Source organism: Myotis yumanensis, unplaced genomic scaffold (assembly GCF_028538775.1).
Source record: "Myotis yumanensis isolate MYYU_CA2020_CCGP unplaced genomic scaffold, mMyoYum1.0.hap1 SCAF_8, whole genome shotgun sequence".
NCBI classification, from domain to species: Eukaryota; Metazoa; Chordata; class Mammalia; order Chiroptera; family Vespertilionidae; genus Myotis; species Myotis yumanensis.
In genome coordinates this window covers 13224548-13246500 of record NW_027223759.1, presented here as the reverse complement: position 1 = coordinate 13246500, position 21953 = coordinate 13224548, and the positions used below count along the sequence as shown (strand labels likewise).

The 21953-nt window shown below is 40.1% G+C and overlaps 1 protein-coding gene across 4 annotated transcripts in view; it reads left to right on the top strand.

Moving 5' to 3' along the window:
• CMKLR2 (chemerin chemokine-like receptor 2) overlaps window positions 1–21953 on the top strand; it is a 51116-nt gene that overhangs the window by 6448 nt on the left and 22715 nt on the right. For 2 of the 4 annotated variants that reach the window (XM_070421950.1, XM_070421947.1), the window contains exon 2: window positions 13832–13923. The gene's annotated coding sequence lies outside the window, so the exon portion shown is untranslated. Of the gene's footprint in view, window positions 1–1453; window positions 1651–1685; window positions 2154–13831; window positions 13924–21953 lie in introns of those variants that run through there. The other 2 variants (XM_070421948.1, XM_070421949.1) reach the window with 2 other exon arrangements.

Here is a 21953-nt window from a genome sequence, read left to right as displayed (position 1 = left end):
GCACATCCTCATAGGCAGGGGGAAATTGGTAGTTTGAAAAAGCATCCCCCAGGGTCATTCCCATTTGCTCCCACTCCACCCTTACCCACTGCTCAGAGGATCCTGCTTTAAATCTTCTAGACTTGGTCTTGGAGGGGAGGAAAGAGCATTTTCCCTCTACCTTTCATTGTTCGTGGCTAAGACCCCGTGTAAAAAGACACGAACAGGAGGAGGGGGGGGCAAACACAAAACAACTTTAATTACGTGCACTCAGGAGACCCACAAAGATACCAGCCTCAAATGGTGGCCAGAAGATTGAGGATTATATAGGATCCTGAGCTAAGGAAAAGGATAGGGGTCTGGGATTTAAAGGAGGGGAAGGTAATTCACAGGAAGGTGAGAAGAGGAAATGTTTGGGAAACAAAGGTTGCCCTGACAGGCAGATAAGCCTCTGGGATGAAAAAATGATCTCCAGTAGTAGCTCTCCTCCTGATACAGGCCCCCTTTCTAATGTAAATGTCTCTTATAAATGTAGATTTCCCCTCACAAAAGGGTAACTACTGCCTGCTTTCCAAGCTTCTTCCGGGTCTGCAGTCTCTTCAAAAATAATCAGCTCAAAATAAGCCTTACGCCAAAGAGGCACACTTGGGGTGGCACCCGGTGCTCCCGGCAGCCTCGCACAGCAGTCAGACACAAAGCCGTGTGCTCCTCAAGCCATGTTCAATTAGGTGGCCCACCCATGTTTCAGGACCTAATAACATTCGATTTCCAATATCACATGGTCAAGCTGATGTTAGACCTTCCCCAAATAATCACGTTAGCCCTGCAGAGGGAAGCTAACCACATCAAGGCCTGCTCACCTTCACCCCCCGCCACCCCCCCGCCCCCCAAGCTCGCCCTGCGAATTTCTGAATTATGAGTCCTGTTTCAGATACACAGACGAGCCCGTATCTGCCAGGCCCACGAGGGAGATGAGAGATAAAAATCCAACCTTTAATTTCCTCAGAGCCTGGCAAGCTGTCTCTCAACCTGCCTCAGTAAAACACACACACACACACACACACACACACACACACACACACCACAGCTAAAATGCTCGCCTAACTGACAATGTGATTCCAATTCTCTTCCCTCTCAGAAATACACTGAAACCCAGGGCATTTGAAGAGCTCTCCTTTGACATTTCTAAGGTTCTTTTCATTCCATTGTTGAAATGAGATTTAATTTGACTTTTCCTAGGCTCAAGCCCACCCAAACAAAGGAGGCATGGGTGCCTCCCCCACCCCTAGTTCCTCAGCCTGTGGCACTGCAGCCAATGGCAATGATTTCCATTCAAGAAAACAAATCTCAGTTACACACACACACACACACACACACACAGGCCGAGCAAAAGAATTAATTGGGGCAGTATGCTCCTTGCTTACTTTCCTCCAGGAAAGCAGGGTGAATTTTTATGGAGGGTGGAGGAGGAAGGGAAGAGCCACATTTAGAGGAAACCCAGCATCATTCTCCTCTACAGTGTCATTTCAAACAGCCAGATAAAAGCCAAAGGAGGAAGCAGGGAAAGAGTACACACGTAGCAGTTCTGAAAACCACCCTGCGTTCCAGTCTGCAGCAGGGAGGTCACACCCAGGCACCACAATAGCGCCTCTGCTTTCAGAAAATTAACTGGTAAGTGCTTCTTGTTTGTTTTTCAAGGGACGCATTTGCAGCTGACCAGATGAGGATTCCTGCAGACAATGTATGTCTAAAGCAGTATTTGGATTAACTACCAGCTGGCAATAAAAATAAAATAAAAAAAAGAAAGAAAAGAAGAGAAAAGGAAAGAAAAGAAAAGAAAGGGAGAAAAAGGGACTCCTGATAGTTTATGAGACACTTTAGGTGAAGGTTCATATTCTTGGTCCTGATAGAAGTGTTGAGGGAAGATCATAACAGGCGTTGCTACAGCTGCTGATTAGATCTAAACTCCTGAAAGAGAGAGAACATAAGGGCACAGAGAACTTGCTGTAATTTCCTCAGCTTTTACCTAGGAAATGGTTCATAAATGTGGATTTTAAGTAGTTGTGACTCAGAAATAATCAAGCATCATTTCTGGAAAGCCCACTGTAGAGAAATCTAATAGGAGAAAATGGGGCTCTGAGATGAAAATTGATTTTCCCTCCTTAGATCACAAGGTAAGAAAAAGTTCTAAATTGAGTTGTAATGTAGTTTGGTTGTGTGTGTGTGTTTCCCCCTCTCTTTGCAGAGATGAATAGCTTGTGGTTCTTCACAACAAACTTTTCTTTGTTGTTGCTACTTGAAATCTCCTAATCGATTGCCTGTTCGAATGGCTGGTACCTGGGCCCTCCTAATGGAGGACTAATGGCTAAATGCAGAGAAGTAGCTGGGGGGAAAGGTTCAGCTAACTCGATTGTTCCTATGGTGGTCAGATAACTGCGAGCAGCAATTGCTTTCTGCCTAATGGTTTATCATTTTCTTCAAATGAAAGCTAATGAAAACCAAATGAAGGTTTGATAATGGAACTTTCATCAGCAATAACTCTTAAATTGGCCCTTTTCACTTAAAACAAACTCATTCACCCAATCTTCCATAAACTTGTTGCTAAATTAATCCACTATTATTATTTTTTGTTTGTTTTGTGGGAACAATGGCCAAGGGACCTTTTTCTGGGTTTCAAATTACCTAGTCCAAGTACTGCCTTTTACTGGATAATTCTCGTCATGTTTGCACATCTTCCAGACACAAAATGGTTTTTGTTTTTTTCCGTGGCCCTTCTTTATGAGTTTATCTGAGACATAGTTAGTTTATAAAAGAATGTCCTACATTTCCTTTGTTACTTTACCGCTAATTGCCATTTTCCTGAGATAAATACTTAACCCAACATTCCATTTTCAAAGGCCACAGCACTGGGAGCTAACTTATAGAATAATGGAAAGCTTTATGTTCAAAATTTTTTCCCCAAGTTGTTTATAACTTTAAAAAATTAGAAGCAACCTAAATATCCAACAGTAGAAGGCTAGTTAAGGAACTTTTTATGTATAATCTCAATGAAGTATGTTGCAGTCATTAGGAAGTCATAATTTGAAGGGTTATGTGGCATTGTGGACGGGTGCTTATATTGTAATGTTAACGATGATTATAATGATGTAAAAAGTAAACACAGTTGAAAGAATTGTAGGAAATAAGCAAAATTGAAAATAGTTGTGTTGAACTGATGTTGTGTCAGGAAGGAAAACTTTCCCTCTATCCTCTTAGGTGCAGTTCCTGAGGTCTTGTGAATTAAACTGACAAAAGACAGATTTGTAAGAGAAAACACAAATTTAATCACATAGTTTTATATTTTTATTTATTTTAATTTTTAATTGTCTAAAGTTTTACATAAGTCTCCATTTTCCCCAATTGATCCCCCCCCCATTTGTCTCTGGATCTATTCTTGTTCATCTAATTATATTCATCATTATATCCCACATATGAGTGAGATCATGTCATATTTATCTTTCTCCGACTGGCTTATTTCACTTAGCATAATGCTCTCCAGTTCCATCCATGCTGTTGCAAATAGTAAAAGTTCCTTCTTTTTTATAGCAGCATAGTATTCCATTGTGTAGATGTTCCAAAGTTTTTTAATTCACGCATCTGCTGTTGGGCACTCAGGCTGTTTCCAAATCTTAGCTATTGTAAATTGTGCTGCTATGAACATAGGGGTGCATAGTTTTATTAATGTACATAGATGAGTTCACATAAAAATGTGACTATAAAGGGAGGGTTAGAATTCGGGGCTTATAAACCATCTTAATAGCAGAAAAGAAAGGGGGAAAAGGCACTTACAGGAATACAAGTGACTTCTTAAAAAGAAAAGGGGAGGGGGAGAAAGAGTATTTATGGGGAAACAAAACTCCAGAGCTCTGACTTTTTAATGAAAATTAAATGAATCCTTAGGGGAATAGGTGGGCAAGTTTTTGTGACATGCCTGTTTAGGTGAGGTATGTCTTATCTCTGGTGATCAGAGCCAAACTTCTTCCCTGGTTACTCCCAGGGAAGAGATTTATGACAGTTGAGTTCCTCTGAGACCTCAAATGCTTTCTGCTCAAAATAATTTTAATGCCACAGTGGTATATGCTGGACCCCTTCGGGTGATACATCCCCCCCCCAAACTTTCTCTAATAGTCCATTACTTCTATAAATTAGAAACTTTCTAATATTAAAAATTTCTATCTATTATTTCTCTTCAGGTCTCAGTTTTCATATATACCACATAAAGTTAAATCTTTCAATCTGGTCTGGACTCCAGTTCTAATTCACCTGGTTTCTTTGGTGATGTTAACGTTAGTAAAGGTTTCTACCTCAAATAAAACTTCTAATGAAATTAATAAAAGCCAAGACAACAATAAAAGCTGATAGTATAAAAATTTTAAAGGTTAAAAAAAAAAGACTAGTTAAATGAAGATTACTAACATAACATTCTTTGATACTGGACAGTTTCCAACTATGTCTCCAATCTAGGTTGCACAATATTTTAAAATTGCTGTTTTGATTTTATCTGTCTCCAGAGCTCTGATTCAACTCTGTCTCTAACTTGTTTCATGCCTTAAGGAAGAACAAATTCTCGGGACCTCAGTTTCCTTTCCTCTAAAAGAAATCCGGTAGGTTAGGTTTCTTCCAGCTTTTTATTCCCCCTACCGCTTATTTTAATCGCTGCTTATTAAGTCATTGCTCAATGTGAAATACATAGTGGGTACTTAGCAAATACAGTAGGTACCTAATGCATGTTTAGTGAGATACACTTTTATTCAGACTTTATTTTTTTATATCCAATTATCATAGTATGCTCTGATTATGCCACTGCTGCTGAAAAAAAAAATCTCTTCATTGTTGAAGAAAATGGTGCAGTAGGAACAAACTGCACATGATTCGGGCACCACATTTTACTGGAAATTATGCAGTCTTCCTTTCAGGCAAGAGAATATTATTGGTCAATGATTAATTTGAGGGTGGAAGGGTAGGGGTTAAATGAGGCCTGGCTTTGCCTGTGGAAGGGTTTCTTGTTGTGTGAAGCAAACTGACCCCGGGGGGAGCCAACATCCAGCCTTGGTCACAGTGGCCCCTTGTTCAGCAAACACAATCAACCGGCCCATGTAAACCTGCATGTGAGAAACCCTGCATTCGTCCAGCGATTTTCTGCAGGACGAATGCACCTAAAGACTTGGTTTGTGGGAAGGGGCTTCCTGCAATCAAATAAATAAGGCCTATTAGAGCATTTGTATGGTTGACATTTCGATTTGTTCTGTTTTACATATCTCAGTGTTCACCTCCACGTTTAAGCAAAGGAAGAGGGACGCTGGGATATGTGGTTCCTTGTTTGGAAGTCTGTTCTTTTCCATGTTTGGAGGGAAGAGAGGTTGTTTCTCATTAACTAAGAGAAGCCATCTTTATGTGTCACATTCAGTCAAGCAAATATTGACTGAACCCTCAGCCGGTGTGGTGGAAGAAGACGGGAGGGTTTTAATGGGAGATTCTTGTCCTAAGTGAGCTTAGAGTTGTGCTGTGTGGAGGACAGAATTAAGCTATTACACTGAAAAGATTTAAAAGCGTGCATTTCCTACAGGATATGGAGTTCAGAAAAGGGGGGACAGAAGTGTGCAAGTTAGCAGTTCCTGGAGGAGGTGAGACAGGGAGAGAGGTGTGTGTTGGTGTCCCATCGTAAGTCAAGTGAGATGAAAAGATCTGGACTTGACTGAGCAACTGATAGGGTGTACCCAGGAGAAGTCCTTGGCCTGAGGAGCCCACAACAGCCTTTGGCCTCTGCTAGGAGAGAGGGTGTGAGAACAGCATGCAAGTGCAAATGTAAAGCATTGCTTTCCCTAAAACATCAGGGCAAAAACAGCCCTTTATTTTGGGTCTTCCATAACAAAGAAAATCATAATAAGAGAGTTCTCCAGCCCACTATCCTCACTTCATCCCAAAGTTCTACCCAGCTTCAAGGCAAGTGGCCAGTGCTCTGGCATACACCGTATGGTCTTGGTGCCCAAGAGGAGCAAACTTATAATTCACCTTCACCTCCTAGAGCAGCGGTTCTCAACCTGTGGGTCGAGACCCCTTTGGGGGCGTTGAATGACTCTTTCACAGCGGTCGCCTAAGACCATCGGAAAACACATATATAATTACATATTGTTTTTGTGATTAATCACGATGCTTTAATTATGTTCAATTTGTAACAATGAAATTGGGGGTCACCACAACATGAGGAACTGTATTAAAGGGTTGCGGCATTAGGAAGGTTGAGAATCACTGTCCTAGAGGCTCCAGAAATACTTTTTACTGAACATATATTTTTTTAAGGGGGCGGGGGGCGGGGGTGAGGCTGGGGGAGGGAGGGCTTCATGGAGAAGGACTTTGAAAGGAGGTGTATGCAACTTGGCAGCCTGAAAGAGAGAATCCAAGCCAAGGCTAATATGTGTGGGGTTGAATTTTCATAGGACCAAATTATCTCCACTGTGATAAATACATGAAAAATAATTTGTATATAAAGTTAGGCCATTGGACCTAGAAGAAAGTTCTTATAGATATGACGTCTTTAATTCTCACAAAGAAGTTTTCTTTGGTGGTTTATAATGACGTACCTCTATTTGAGTCGGAAAAATCTGGTAGTGGACCATCCTGCCTAATTATACCACTAAGAGTTGACATAAATTTTTTTTTCACTAGCTTGTACCATATAAAACGGATATTATTTGACCTTCACCATTTTTGACCTAATAGAATGGGAATTTCTTATGCTTTAACATAAAACATAGATTACCAATTTAATAAAAGTAGTGAGATATGTTCATATATAATTGTTTTATTATGTAAATATTTGTTTGATGTGTGTATTTTGTTTGTACACATTGTATAGTTAACTATATTTAACATTAAACTATAGCAAGCATATAGTTCTGATATTGAGAAAGCACTTCCTCCTTCATGCACTACAATTTTATTGAGCATCTATTGCAATAAAGTAGTTGAGATATGACGGTGAGTAAAACATAGCCCCTGCCTTTGAGGCTTTCACAGTTTAGCAAGGGAGATAAACACATTAACAGAGAGGTTGTGAACAAGGGTTAAGAAAGAAGTGTCTGAAGTCAGACAGCCCCAGAAGCCATGTCTGGACTTTACCACTTTTGCTAATTGCCCAACCACTCTCACCCTCATAGAAATATAATAGTAAATAATAGTACCTCACAGGATTGTTTTGAGAATTAACTGTGAAAAATGCATGTAAAGTTGCTTAGACACTTAACAAGTCCTCAGGAAATGTTAGGTGTTACCATAATGTGTTAAATGATATTATGTAATTAGGTGTGCATGGTATTTGCTTACTTTTTAACGTAGATAGGTGAACTGGTTTTAATTATAAGCAATACATGATTAGACAACCATGTGGTTTACAGGAAACTAGTTTGCCCTTAATAGCAATTTGAAGAAAATTCTCCATCATCTTCCCTGTCAATCAAAAATCCTGGTCTAATGAAGTGGCTGAACAAATTTAACACCTCTCAGGAGTGAGACTAGCTTTCCTAGGTAATCAGCATTCTTTTAACACCTTTCATAAGAAGAGGTTCTGAGCACAGGAATGAATGGAGTTGATGATAATTACGAACTTCTCAAACTCACCTTTGCCTTCTCAGACAAAATGAAATATTGGTTATTGTTGAGATGCCCATCAGCATGAATGCCTTTTATCAAAACCCACTGTACTGTCTTTCCACCAGTCAGTGGATATTATTGAGGTCCGCTCTTCGCCAGAAACTGTGGTAGGCTCTGGAGTATAGAAGTAAGCTAAACTGCAGCCTGGTGGTGTTACAGGACATAAGAGGGACTCATCTTCCCTGGTTGCATGTGGAAGTGGGGTTATTGGGGTACCGTTGGATAAGCATTTCTGGAGGCCCCCATGGGAGGATGAGATATGGTAGAAAGCTTTATTTCATGGAATTATGCCCCCGGTTTCCAAGTCCCATTTCCCTTAGTCCACTCATAGAAGAAATGTAGCTAGGGCTTCAGTAGAGCTAAAATCAGAGCTAATATCCAGTTTCCTTTCCATGTTGGAGCCGGGTCCAGTCCAGCACCAGGCTAGCTTAGCTTGTGTTTCCCATTTGTAGTCCATTAGTCCACTGCATGTGGGGGTCCACAGGGCTATGGGCCATAGGGGTGAATGCAAAGAAGCAGGAGCAAAAGGACCCCACAAGCCAAGAGTAAAGTGCAACAAGAGCCCAACTTCTTTGTTTAGGGGATTATGTATTCCCAAATGTTTGAGCACTTGCAGTGGCTACACCCATTCTGGCCAACCATCCCTGACCCCAGGTGTGATTTGCAAGCAAGTGCCTTTCCTGTGTCACCCCGACTTTACTGGGCATATGTCTATCTTCCCTTTGTTGGACCCCTTCTCCCCCATCCTCCCATGATCTGCTGGAAATGGGCCAGGATCTCCTGGGAGTGTGAAATTGCAGCTTCCTGGTGGAGCTGCCCAAATGACATGGCTATCATGTCTGGCCTTCCTGTTGCTCCTTTCCTTTTATTAATAACTAGCTCATTACAATGGGATCAGTGGGAGAGAGACATTTAGCAAATAAGCATTTAAGTATATAACTAGGAATTATAAGTGAAGAGTATAGGGATCCAGATTTAAAATGTGGGATAGGCTTGTGGAGGTTAGGAAAGTAACATGTAAAAACACAGCTTACCCTTTAGGATTGTTGGTGATTTTCTCCTTAATTCCAAAACCACTAGAAAATTCAGAAAATTAAAGCGTAGTCAAATCAGTTGTTTGGTTACCTTATGGAAAATACTAAGTTGATATAAATTACGCATTATGTTGCCCAGGTGCAAAGATAATATTAAACAAGACTCTGCTGCTTGATTGTCATTCTCCCTCCTACGAGCTTTCATTTCATTAACTCTATTCAAAATAAAACCAGTCGCCTCTGGAATGATTTTACATAATCAACACACAAAACATATACTTAATTACAGTTGCTTACATGCTCTGACCAAGAAGATGGGGGAAATGTAGTAAAATGGCTAAGCTCTTCCTACCTTGTCAGGGAGGGATGCCTAGCTCTGGAACGATATTTCATGTATAAATATGGCATTTCTCTATTGTTTGCCTTTTGTTCTGAGAGACTGCATGGGGAAGGGGAATGTCAGCACACACATGAAATTGCTTGTCTGAGAGGTTATAATGCACCACTCTATGAAAGTGGTATTTTCGGATTTTCTCAGAAATGGATTACATCTCCCCGAATACAGAAAGGGGGAAAAGCGATTGTAGAGAGTATTTCTCCATTTTAATTTTACATTGGGCTATTTACAGAAACATTCAGTCATTTGTTTCAACCTTAAATAAACAGAAGTTTGGTTGAAAACAAATCAGCTCTCTTTTCTAGCCATGGCAAATGGAACCTGCTTGAAACCTCTGGCTGCCGTTCAGTGATTTCTTTAAAAATGACCATTTTCCTCTTTTTATGTTTTTCTCAAGCCATCGGTAAATAATTTATTTATCAAATTTAAGAGAATGCCCCAACGGAAAAATTTTTTGGAAGAGCTGATGTTTTTCTTGCTAAGGCAGACAATCGATGTGTTCTCTGGCTAGCTGGGTTAGCCGGCAGGGAGATGACAGCAAGGAGCCCAGCCATGTTGTACTGATCTTCCTCACAAGAAATGAACTCATCGACACAAATCATTTGATGCAAAAACAAATAAACTCCTTTAGTAGAACATTATCACAGGATCAGAATGTCCTACGTTTGGACAGGAAGCAATGAGCACAGTTCAGCTTTACCGTAACAGCAGGAAACCACTAGTTTGCTGCTCACCGTGGTGTCTTTTCTGCTGATGTTTTCTCTTAGGATGAAACATAAATCCAAAATGTTATCTGAAGTAATCACAAATAATATCATCAAACGAACTCTCTGACTAGAGCCATTGGTCATTAAATTAGCTAGAAACCCAAGAATTTGCTACCTTTCAACAAAGTCATATGTTAGTTATGTGAGTTATTTCACAATCCACCCTAACAAAAAGACTGATAAAGTGAGGTAACAGCAAACAGCATCTCACACTTCTTCAGGCCTTAGTCTGAGCCGGGCACTGTCAATGGTTTGCTGATGGATTTTCTCCCCAGATCATTGATGAGAAAACTAAATCGATTGTAATAATAATTTTAAAAAGGCCCTAACCAGTTTGGCTCAGTGGATAGAGCGTTGGCCTATGGACTGAAGGGTCCCGGGTTGGATTCCGGTCAAGGGCATTTGCCTTAGTTGCGGTCACATCCCCAGTAGGGGGTGTGCAGGAGGCAGCTGGTGGATGTTTCTCTCTCATTGATGTTTCTAACTCTCTATCCCTCTCCCTTCCTCTAAAAAATCAATAAAATATATTTTTAAAAAATGATGCAGTACATGTGACCACTGCCTTTGCTTTTCCTCCTCTCCTTCTGAATTCTCAGCCAGAGCTCCTGTAACAAAAGGCAGATTAACAGATTTAATTTTTATTTATTTATATTAACTATAAACCATTAAATGCATACAAATTACATACTACAAATATAATTCTATATAAAGTTTATATTAATTTTTACATAAAAGACAGAAAAGCATCCACAATTAATATTAGTGGTAAATGACCCGAGAGCCTTCCAAAAGAAGGCTTTATAATGAAGGCCCGAAGAAACGGTTAAAGGTGAGTGTTTTCATGCGTGTTTGATGAAAAGTTGAGAGTCATGGAAAAATGTGGTGGGACCAAAGGGTTATGAGCTGAGGGTAGTATGCGGGGGAAATGTAGCAAGGCCTGTTTTTTCAGATTCCTGGTCCCTCGGCTTCTGAGATGAGCACACTCCTTTCCTCTGGCTATGGGAGAGGCACCTCTCTCATGCGGGTTTTATGACCTGCTTCAGGGGAAATCCAAAGGCCTCTCTTGACCCACTGTTTTCTCAGATTCCTTCAGCATAAAATACTTAACAGGCCAAGGTGCCTTATTTTGGGCACCTGAAACCTGGTAGTACCTATGTCGGATGGAGGGGAAAGCTGTGAACCTACACGTAAGAAAATGGGAAGTAGAAGAACCCTACAAATAGAAGTAAAACAGGAAATCGGAGACAGAGATGGAAATTGCAGTCGTAACAGATGACTGCATCAAGCCGGGAGCTTCACTTAATTGCCTCATTTCATCCTCGCAGCTGCCCAATAAAGTAGATAGTATTATCCCTATTTTAAAGATGGAGAAATTGACGCTTGGAGCTTTTAACTCAGTTCCCGAGGCCACACAGGTGAAAAAAATGGCACTGCAATTAGAAAGCAAGGTCTGGGTGACTCCAGACCCTAGTTCCTAACTGCTGTAAACTACTGCCCGGAAATGCTTGTGATCGTTCACATCCAAACACTTTGGTGAGAAGGGACTGGTGGGAAAGAGGGAGGTCGAACAACTGGAGAGACCAGGCAACAGAAGAAAAAGAAGACCGACTGCAGAGGGCTATGTAGAAATAAGCCTCAAGTCTACATATCTACATAAACACCCTGGAAATATTTAGATACCCCAAGGGAGAGATGAGGCAAGGACGGTCACAGATTAGATATAACTGCACATTCTTTGGGGCTGCTGTGAATTCTCTGTATCCCACGGTGCTGAGGCAGATAGTATCCTCAGGCCAAGGAGGCATTCTGTGTTCTCAGATTGCACTCAGGCAAAGCAGCACGTCTAACCAATTATTTTGTTGTTTGGGGCTGGCTGGAACATTGGTTTAGCTCCCTTCCTCTGTTTGAGAAGCTGCAGCAGGGATTAAAGTGGCCTCAGTCTAACTGAAGAGAGAGAGAGAGAGAGAGAGAGAGAGAGAGAGAGAGAGAGGAGGAAAGCTGAATATATTTGAGTGCTGCGTTAAATATTCTAACTATGCAAAACAACTACATTAATCTTGCTTATGCGTCCTCAGTTTTTTCCCCAGTGACAAAAGATAATTTTAAACAGGTAAATCATGACTCATACAAATACGAAATTAATATGTTTCAAAGGTTTTAATTAACTCATTAGTAAATGAGAGAATCAGTAAAAATATTACATGAATTAAAAGGCGAATTCAAAGTATCACACATACATAGGCCACCAAGAATGTTGAAGTGAATTTATAAACAGTTGCAAAACTGGCCAATACTCACAAGGCAATAATCAATTGCGTTCTACTAGATACAATTCATTTGTATTTCTGTGGACAAAGATCATTTGCAGAAATATCAACTTATACAACTATAAATACCTCAGAGACAATGACAGGCAGAGAGAAACTGAAAAGACACACCAGCTAGGGTGCCCAGGGAGCTTTTTGCACATTGTGAAGTCCTTTACAGTATTTACTGACAGACCCTAAATATACTGGAAAAACAGTTATCCTTCTGCATATGTAATTCAGTATAAAAAAATACTAAACCAAAACTCACAAATTTCATAATGAAAGTAAAAATAGCTCCTTTCCAGAATTTCTTATTGCATACTTTTAGATGAATCCCTGGAAGCTAATGTTTAACTGCTTCTGCTTTACTGTACTAACTTAGTCTGCTTTTGGAATAATACTACTCCCCAGCCCTCAACTTAGCTGTTGGCCACACTGGTGACATCTGTAATAAAGTTCTCTTAGAGGCCAAACCTTAGTACAGGCCAACAGCTGAGTATTAATGAAATAATTCTAAGAAGAAAATGGAGAAACATTATATAGTACTCTCACTATAAATGGGGAAAATATCTGAAATAAAACCCAACCATTAATCATATTTCTCAGAGCACCTGCATATCATAAATCATGTCTTACAGTGTAAGACCACGGTACTGATTTTAGTTCTAATATTTCACTACAATGTGTCAAAAATTTGGGCAATGTGGTCCTTTTTAAGCAGTTTAAGATGCCACCTTAAAAACACTTCAGATGTTTGCTGGGTGTGTTAGTTAAAGAGATAATTGTTATTATTCCATGCAAAATAACTAACTATAAATCTAAACAAATTATTTTAAATAACAGTTGCCTAGGGAGCAAGCAGCTCTCTAGATTTGAAAATGAGGTGAGCCCTAGCCGGTTTGGCTCAGTGGATAGAGCTTCAGCAGGCAGACTGAAGGGTCCTGGGTTCAATTCTGGTCAAGGGCACATGTCCAGGTTGTGGGCTCAATCCCCAGTGTGGGGTGTGCAGGAGGCAGCTGATCAATGATTCTCTCTCATTGGTGTTTCTATCTCTCTTTCCTTCTCTTCCTGTCTGAAATCAATAAAAATATATTTTTTTAAAAAAATGAGGTGAGGGCCAGACAAGAGGATAAACATGAAAAATTGAAGGCCTCATGCCCTGGCCGGTTTGGCTCAGTGGATAGAGCATTGGCCTGAAGGTTCTGGGTTTGATTCCTGTCTAGGGCACATGCTCAGGTTGCAGGCTCGATCCCCCAGTGTGTGTGTGTTGGGGGGGGGGGGGGGGGAGGCATGCAGGAGGCAGCTTTCTCATCATTAATGTTTCTATCTCTCCCTCTTCCTCTCTGAAATGAATAAAAATATATTTTAAAAAATTGAAGGCCTCTTGGTTATGCTTTGTTCAGCTTCCTCTGATTCTGAGCTGGAAGTAGAAGTAATGAGTAGAAAGGTAGAATATAAAGGATGGCCTGAAATAACAGCAGAGTGTGTCTTAGGATGACACTTGCCATTAGGACTGAGACCTATCAGCCACCAGCACCATCAGCAAGCCCCCAGTGTTTGCCAGGAGGTCAGGATCCTGGGAAGGCTGCTGTTTTGTGGTTAAAACACACATCCATTAGGTCGAAACTAATGCATCCTATTTCCACATCTATTTAGGTTCCTCTCGGTTCTTGCTCCAATTCTGATTTCTGCATTCTGACTCCTGGCTCATCGTCTCCTGCAGCTGGACTGATTTCCAGGCCCCTTGAGTGAGTATTGACACTTGGCTAATAAATATGCGATGCTTTCTGACACATGGCTTCATACAGCCTTACGATCTCTTTTCTTCAAGTGTGGTAGAGCCTGGGTTCTCCTGCTTTCAAGTTAGCTTGGTTCTGTGTGGTAAGACCTCCCCTCCCAGGCCCTCAGCTGCAGCCGCACGTCTTTCCTCAAGGTCACACTATACCTAAGTGCCCTGAAGGGCTAGCATTCAAAAGCTCTCTGCCGCTCCCTCCTGGAGCCCAGCAGTGCTATCTCCAACTACTTCCTGGCTCAGGTCCATCCAAATTAACAACTTGATTGCTAAAATAATTCTAGAATTCATATTCTCCCAATTTGTGGTAAGAAAGAGAGAGCAAGCAAAAAGTCAAATCAAATTTAATTTTGGTCATAATGGTAGGCGTTGATGTTTAGTAGGTAAAATTATTAACTTATACCCAAATCATATTTATTTTAACTCTTCCTCACGTGTTCTTTATTTTATTTTCTCACTTGTTGTTTTAATAGATATTTATTGAGCAAATTCCATGGTCTAGGAATTGTTCTAGCAAATAAGGATTCAGCAGTAAATAAAAAAGAGAGAAAGTTTTGGAACTTAAGAGTTTACACTGTACATCTAATTGGGTTTCTTATAATGAGGAAGTAAATAATTAATGACTTAAAAGAGGGCTACTTTATAGAGGGGAAAACTTTAAGAGTCTAATTGATATGCTAATCTATGTTCTCTCAGTTAATCACAGACAGAGTAACCATTAAACATGGGGCAGCAACTTGAAATAAAGACATAGTGCTCCAGAAGGTATAGTCTTGCATAACAAACATCCTGGCCCCTATTTCCCCCCTCCCTCCCCCCCTCCCCCCCCCCCCCCCGCAACTTTTCTTATGAACAAATTCAAACATTCAAAGAAGTTGACAGAATAGTGCAGAGAACAACCATTTCCCTATCATCTAGATCAGTTGTTAACATTTTGCTATATCTGGTTGATCTGTAATTCTTTATATGTAATATATAAATATACATTTCTTATTTGAAAATAATTTCAAGATGACAGAAAAGTTGCAAGTAAAATACAAAGAATTCTCTCATATCCCCTCTACTTAGACTCACCAATTGTTAAAATTTTGCCCCATTTGCTTTTTTACAGTCTCTCTGTATATAGTTTCTCAGAACCATTTCAGAGGAAGTTGAAAATATTATGCTCCTTTCCCTTGTATATTTCAGTGTCTAGTTGTTAAAACAAGGACATTCTTTTACATAACCACTGTACACTTATCAATTACAGGAAATTTAAAATTGATTCAATATTTTTTATCTAAACTACAATCCATATTCCAATTTTGTCAACTGATCCAATAATGCTCTTTGGGCATTTAATTTGTCTCCAGTACAGGATGCAGTCCAGCATCATATGTTGCATTTAGTTGTCATGTCTCTTTAGTTTATTTTAATCTGGGACATTTCCCCAGCCTTTCTTTGTGACATTGGCATTTTTCAGGGAAACAAAACTTTAAAAAACAAATTCTTCATTTGGAGGTTATTTGATGTCCATCCGTGTTACAGGTTGAGTTATCCTAGAAGACTCTGGGACAGAGTTTAATGATCAAATATTTATTAGATATTGCCCTTAGGGTCTATATCTATGTGTGAAAGGAAGGTGGGTGGGTGGGTGGGTGGGGGACAACTGGGCAGGGGGAGAAATTGAGCTGCAGGGTAGGATTGACAGCCATAGCCAATTCTAAAGCTAAAATTGACCCATCAGAATTGTCTCCCATTGGGCAAAAATGGCCAGGCCTTTGTACTTCCATTTCAATAGTCATTGAAGAGCATGACCTTGGACAAAGGTGGGGCACTATATGTAGTAGCAGCAGTCCCATGAGATCTGCTAGCTAGAGGCTGCTCTTGACTGCTCTCCCAGCACCTAGGGCAATAAGTTTTTCCTTGAAGGAGGAAATATATTACTATTCACCACATTTCATGATAAAAATCAGGTTATACATTCCCAGCTTGACAACTATGATATGTATATTTTTTCTGAATCTTTTGAAAGCAAGTTGTAGACCCAGCCCTAAAAACTTCAGCATACACTTTCCAAAAAAGAATGTTCTACAAAACAATATCATTAACACTCCTAAGAAAATACTTAAAAATTTTTTGTTTATTGATTTTTGAGAGAGGGAGGGAGAGAGAGGGGGGAGAGAGAGAGAGAGAGACAGAGAGAGAGAGAGAGAGAGAGAGAGAAAGGGAGAAACAGAGAGAGGGGAAGGGAGAAACACCAATTTTCTTGTCCCACTCATTGCTTTCTTCTTGTATGTACAACCAGAAATCAGACTCTTAACTGAGCTACTTCGCCAGAGCTGAAAAATACATTTTTTCTTAGAGAGAGAGAAACAAACATTGATGTGAGAGAGAAACTTATCGATCAGTTGCCTCCTGTATGCTCCCTGACTGTGATTGAACCTGCAACGTAGGTATGTGCCCTGATCAGGAATCAAACCTGCAACCTTTTGGTATAGGGGACAGCACTCCAACCAAGAGAGCCACCTGGCCAGGGCTGAAAAATATGTTCTTAACGATATCCAACTCATATCAAATTTCCACAATTATTCTCAAAATATCTTTCATAAATTTTAAAAATTAGTGTCTAATCAGTGGTTACATATTACATTCCGTTTTTGTATCTTTTCTCTTTTAATCCGGAATAACCCCTCTATTTGTGTTTCTGTGACAAAGATTTTCTAAAGAGACCAGGCCTTATGTCTTGAAGACCCTTCCTACTTTTCCGAGTGTTTTCCAAATTGGAAAGTCATATGATGATGTCATAAGAACTGAGAGAAATACCATTTGCCTTTTCTTAGATGATGTTAAGTACTTAATGAAGATACACCAATTTTAAAAGATGTAGGCTATGTTTGCTAGCGTACTAATTGAAGTCCTGCTTTTATATTCATTATTAATTAAATAGAATCATTAGAGAAGTAAGGATATAAAATGATTTATTATAACAATTTATTGCATAAAATTGAGTTAACTCAGTGTGTGTGTGTGTGTGTGTGTGTGTGTGTGTGTAACCAGGTTCTATTTCATCTTCACATCTTCTGACAAAGAATGAAACAAAATTAAAAGCCACTTAGCATTTTGTTTTGTAATTTGCTTGTAAGAACAAGAAATGGAAGAATCACGTTATCTTATCCCATCATATTATATTGTATTACAATCATATTATATTGTTCCTAAAGCTTCCTTAGTCCTTTAAATGTAGCACTCTCATTATAAGCAGCTTTAATCCTCTTAAAATATTATGACTCATTCATTATAACAAATTAAGAAAGACACAACAATCTTTTTGGATCCTTTCCAAATAGGCTTCTTTAACTACTGTCCTTCAATTGAGCTAGTTAAGAGTTTTCTGATGGAAAATAATTATATCTCTGCTGCATATTAGTCAAAATACTTTTGCAATTTGCCAGTGGCCAACACCTTGACACCTGGCAAGAATATCTTCTTTCCTTCCTCCTTTCTTCTGTCCCTCCTGGTTCCTTTGTTCCTTTCTTGTATGGAAAAAATTTACTGTTAAAACTATATTACAGGACTCATTTTCTACCCAAACTAAGATATACCCCATAAAAATTAAGTGGGAAGCATTCATGATAAAAGATTATACAATTTTATATGGGATAAATATAAAACTGGAGGTTTAATGTTATGAGCAGGATAAGATATAATAGAGAAGAGAAAATTTTTGCCTATTTTGAGCCAATCTATTTTGATTCAGCACCATTCCTGGAGTGCCCTTTCTCTGTAAATCCCTCTACTAGACGTTTTAGTGAGCCACAAATGCAGTTGATTTATTGGCCCATGCATTCATTCGTTCATTCGTTCATTCATTTTTATAGTCTCCAGACTTAAAGCAAGTTTAGGAAGGAGAAGGAAGTGGTAGAACAATGTACATTTTCCACAGGAGTTTAACTATTAGGTGGGCTCTATTCCTCTTCTTAAATTTCATAAGCCTAATTTTTTTAAAGAATACCATGCTGCCCTAGGAGGTTTGTCTCAGTGGATAGAGCATTGGCCTGCAGACTGAAGGGTCCCAGGTTCGATTCTGGTCAAGGCCACATGCTTGGTCCTCAGTGTGGGGCATGCAGGAAGCAAGCTGATCAATGATTCTCTCTCATCATTGATGTTTTATCTCTCTTTCCCTCTCCCTTCCCCTCTGAAATCAATAAAAATATTTAAAAATAAAAAGCACCATGCTATTTGGGCTGAGTGGTTTCCAGATACATAAAGTATGCCTATTCAAACTCCCTATCGAGGTGACATTAGTGAAAAGAGCAAAGTAAGGACCTCAAAAAAAAATCTTTCCTCCACAAAAGCAACAAGAAACTGGCAAAACAATCAGAATCAGCTTTTTCAGAACTCTGGAAATTACCCACAAGCTAGCAACAATTGAGGAGTGTTAATTTAAAAAGCGAGAGAAGGATGGAAGGAAGGAAGGAAGGAAGGAAGGAAGGAAGGAAGGAAGGAAGGAAGGAAGGAAGGAAAGAGAGAGAGAGAGAAACATCAATGATGAGAGATGTGGGGCCTCCTGCATGCCCCACAATGGGGTTCGAGCCTACAACCCAGGCATGTGCCCTGACCGGGAATCGAACTGTGACCTCCTGGTTCATAGGTCAGCAATCAAGCACTGAGCCATGCTGGCCGGGCTGCTTTGGGATATTCTTTAAAACTAACAGCCTGCATTCTAGGTGACAACCAGCAGCCTGGCAGCCACTGAAAACAGGAGCTAGAGCTCCATCAAAGCTTCATTTCCAGAGAAATATTATATGACCTGTCTGGTGGCTCCCTGAAAAACCTCACTTGCAAGCTGTCTATATTTGACCTAACTCAGAGCTTAACCAGTGTGAAAAGCTTTTTAGCCATAAGCATTTGTCAAAAATAATTACAGGCAATTACTTAACTTTGCAGCTGCCTGAGGTGACGGATACCAGTTGGGGCAAGGCATTAAACTAACCAAAAGCTTTGAAAGAAAAATTGGAGAATGAGACATACAGAGGGGCTTTGAAAAGCTCTGACATATACCCTGGAATCAAGGCCACATTCATGTATAGTGGTGTGCTCACGTCGAGGACTCTGTGCATTGCTGAAACCCGAAAAGGCCCTAACCCAGCTGTGGGCAAACTACGGCCCGTGGGCCGGATCCGGCCGTTTGAAATGAATAAAACTAAAAAAAAAAAAAAAAAAAAAAAAGACCGTACCCTTTTATGTAATGATGTTTACTTTGAATTTATATTAGTTCACACAAACACTCCATCCATGCTTTTGTTCCGGCCCTCCGGTCCAGTTTAAGAACCCATTGTGGCCCTCGAGTCAAAAAGTTTGCCCACCCCTGCCCTAACCCCTCCCTCATCTCTGGGTAACTTGTGACTCTGTGCAAGTAGAAAGTGATGTCTAAGGCCGAGTTGAAATTGGGACCCTAACATGCACATGAGCCCTTCACCAAACGCCTGGAGAGTTACTGGTTTGAAGCATTTCAGGAAATGTCCAGGTCCAACATTTTACCTTCTGCACTTTGCATGGTGGTAACAACAAAGGAAAGGCCACATGGGCCCTAGGACAGCCAACGGCTTTGGTATTTCTCTGGATTCTTGCTCCCCTTTCAGTTCAGGCCATTAAGGATTTTACTTCCTTTCTTGCTAGGTCAGGTATACATTTAAAAAGATGGTTTTACCTCCTTTCCACTGCTATTAGAGTTTTTAGAGCATATCTAGATAACCATATTGTAAGAAATGTAACTTCACCCAGCTTTTGAGCTACTACTTTCCTATCCTAGCCTTTAGGAAGGATCTACCTGTACTCTCATTTGATACTTGAATATAGTAAGGAGCAGAGTTGTGCAGACTGCAGTGACTGTACAGTTGGGGAATCCCACTTGTCTCTTTCTATTCAGCCTCAGAGCAGGCTTCGACCGGCTTCCATTGTCTTCTTATCCTGGAGGGGACCCAGGAATTCGAGACACTTCCCTCTCCCTCAGAAGCTGACTCTCCTACCCACTTCTCTAGTCACAAATCTTTCTGACCTCTATATTCTTTTTTTTTTTTTTACTCCTTACCTGAGGATATTTTTTCCATTGATTTTTAGAGAGAGTGGAAGTGAGAGGGAGAGACAGAGAGAAACGCCAATGTGAGAGAGACAAAGCGATTGGTTGCCTGCTGCACGGCCCGACCAAGGCTAGGAGCCTGCAACTAAGGTACATGCCCTTGACCAGAATCGAACCCGGGACCCTTCAGTCCACAGATTGACGCTCTATCCACTTAGCCAAACCGGCTAGTGTCCAACTTCCATATTCTTTGCTCCACAAATATTTATTTTTATCTTAAGGACTTTACTATAAATCATTAGGGAAGAGTCAATAATGGAAACATGATCAATATGAGACATTTACAAGCATTTCATAATTCTGCACAAGGTCTCATAACCATGGTCATGATTTCATTCTAAGATGAGTTCCATCTTCCAATTTTATTCTGTTATGGTGTTAGTTGCTCCATATTTAGGTGAAGACCAGAGGGACCCCGTTTTCAAGATGACCGTTCTTCCCAAACCAAAGATGTGACCACGTCTCTGGGTGCTATTGAGACATAACAGTGTGCCCTTCTGAACTCCAGAGGACATTTTGACACATCTGAGAATTACCAGATTGAATGAAACCCAAATCAGTCGTCGTTCTCTGTCTTGATCAGGAATATTATGGGCATTGTTTCATAACTAGAGGCCCAGCTTCTGATTGTGAACTCATTTTAACCACCTGGTAACCAAGGCTTTATCCCCTTTTGAAGTTTTGGTTTGATTTGCTATGTTAGACTTTCTTATTTTCTACTCCTCAATTTTTAGCTTTTACTTTCTTTCATATTTTCTATATCATTGTCTCTCTGTGTTACACTTTGGGTAACTTCTTCAGATAAATCTTCTAGTTTACATTCTTGTAGGGAGTGGCTCTGGAGTTAAGCCTCAGACTGACCTGTGGCAGAGTCACAAACAAGTCCCAGCTTAGAGGGCAGAGCCCTCTTAGCATAATTAAGCTTGACCTTATGGCTGCCCCCTAGTTCCTTCCTAGGCAACTAATGGGCTGTGGGAGGTGCAGCAAGTGCTGCCAAAACAAGTGAAACTCACAAGAACATGGTAACTATGTTGACCACTACCTTGTTTTTCTCTAACTATAAAATAAAGCCTCAGCGTGCTAGCTGGATCCTTCTCAGAGGCCTCATCTAGGCACAGGAGATCCATCGAGCCCCAGCTGTATTCTCTTTGTCTGTCTTTTCTTTAATCCTTCACTACCCTTCCTCAGGCTCACTGAACCCTTGGCTGTGCTGGCACGGCATACGTTCTCTCTTCATCTGGGTCTAAGCTACTATTTTGTACATCCATTAAATTAAATTTCAATATTAACTTTGCAATTTCTAAAAGTTCTACTTCATTCTGTATAAAAGTTTGCTGTTCCAAAGTAGATATTCTGCCTAAAATACCAGTTGTTATTAGTGCTTCTATCTTTAGTATTCAGGTCTTTTAAAGTGTTTGCTGACTTTTTGTTTTCTCATGTATCTTCAACATCTCATCCAGTTAAACAGACCATGAATCTATGATATTTAGCTATGCTGAGTCCACCCTCTTTCAAAGAGAGAACTCACATTCCCCAACTAATAATGGCAAGTTCAAGAAAAAGAATAAAAGCAACCCTGGCCAGGTGACTCAGTTGGTTGGAGCATCATCCCAATGTACTAAGATTGAAGGGTTGACCTCCAGTCAGGGCACATGCAAGAAGTAACCAGTGAATGTATAAATAGGTGGAACAACAAATCGATGTTTCTCTCCCTCTCTCTCTCTCTCTCTCTTCCTCTATCTTTCTAAAAATCAATAAATAAAATTTAAAAAAAGAATTACAATGAAAAGAAAAAGAATAACAGTAACAGAAATGGCAACCAGTTCTTTGGGGATAAATATTGGACATGAGGAAAATTGTTTTCC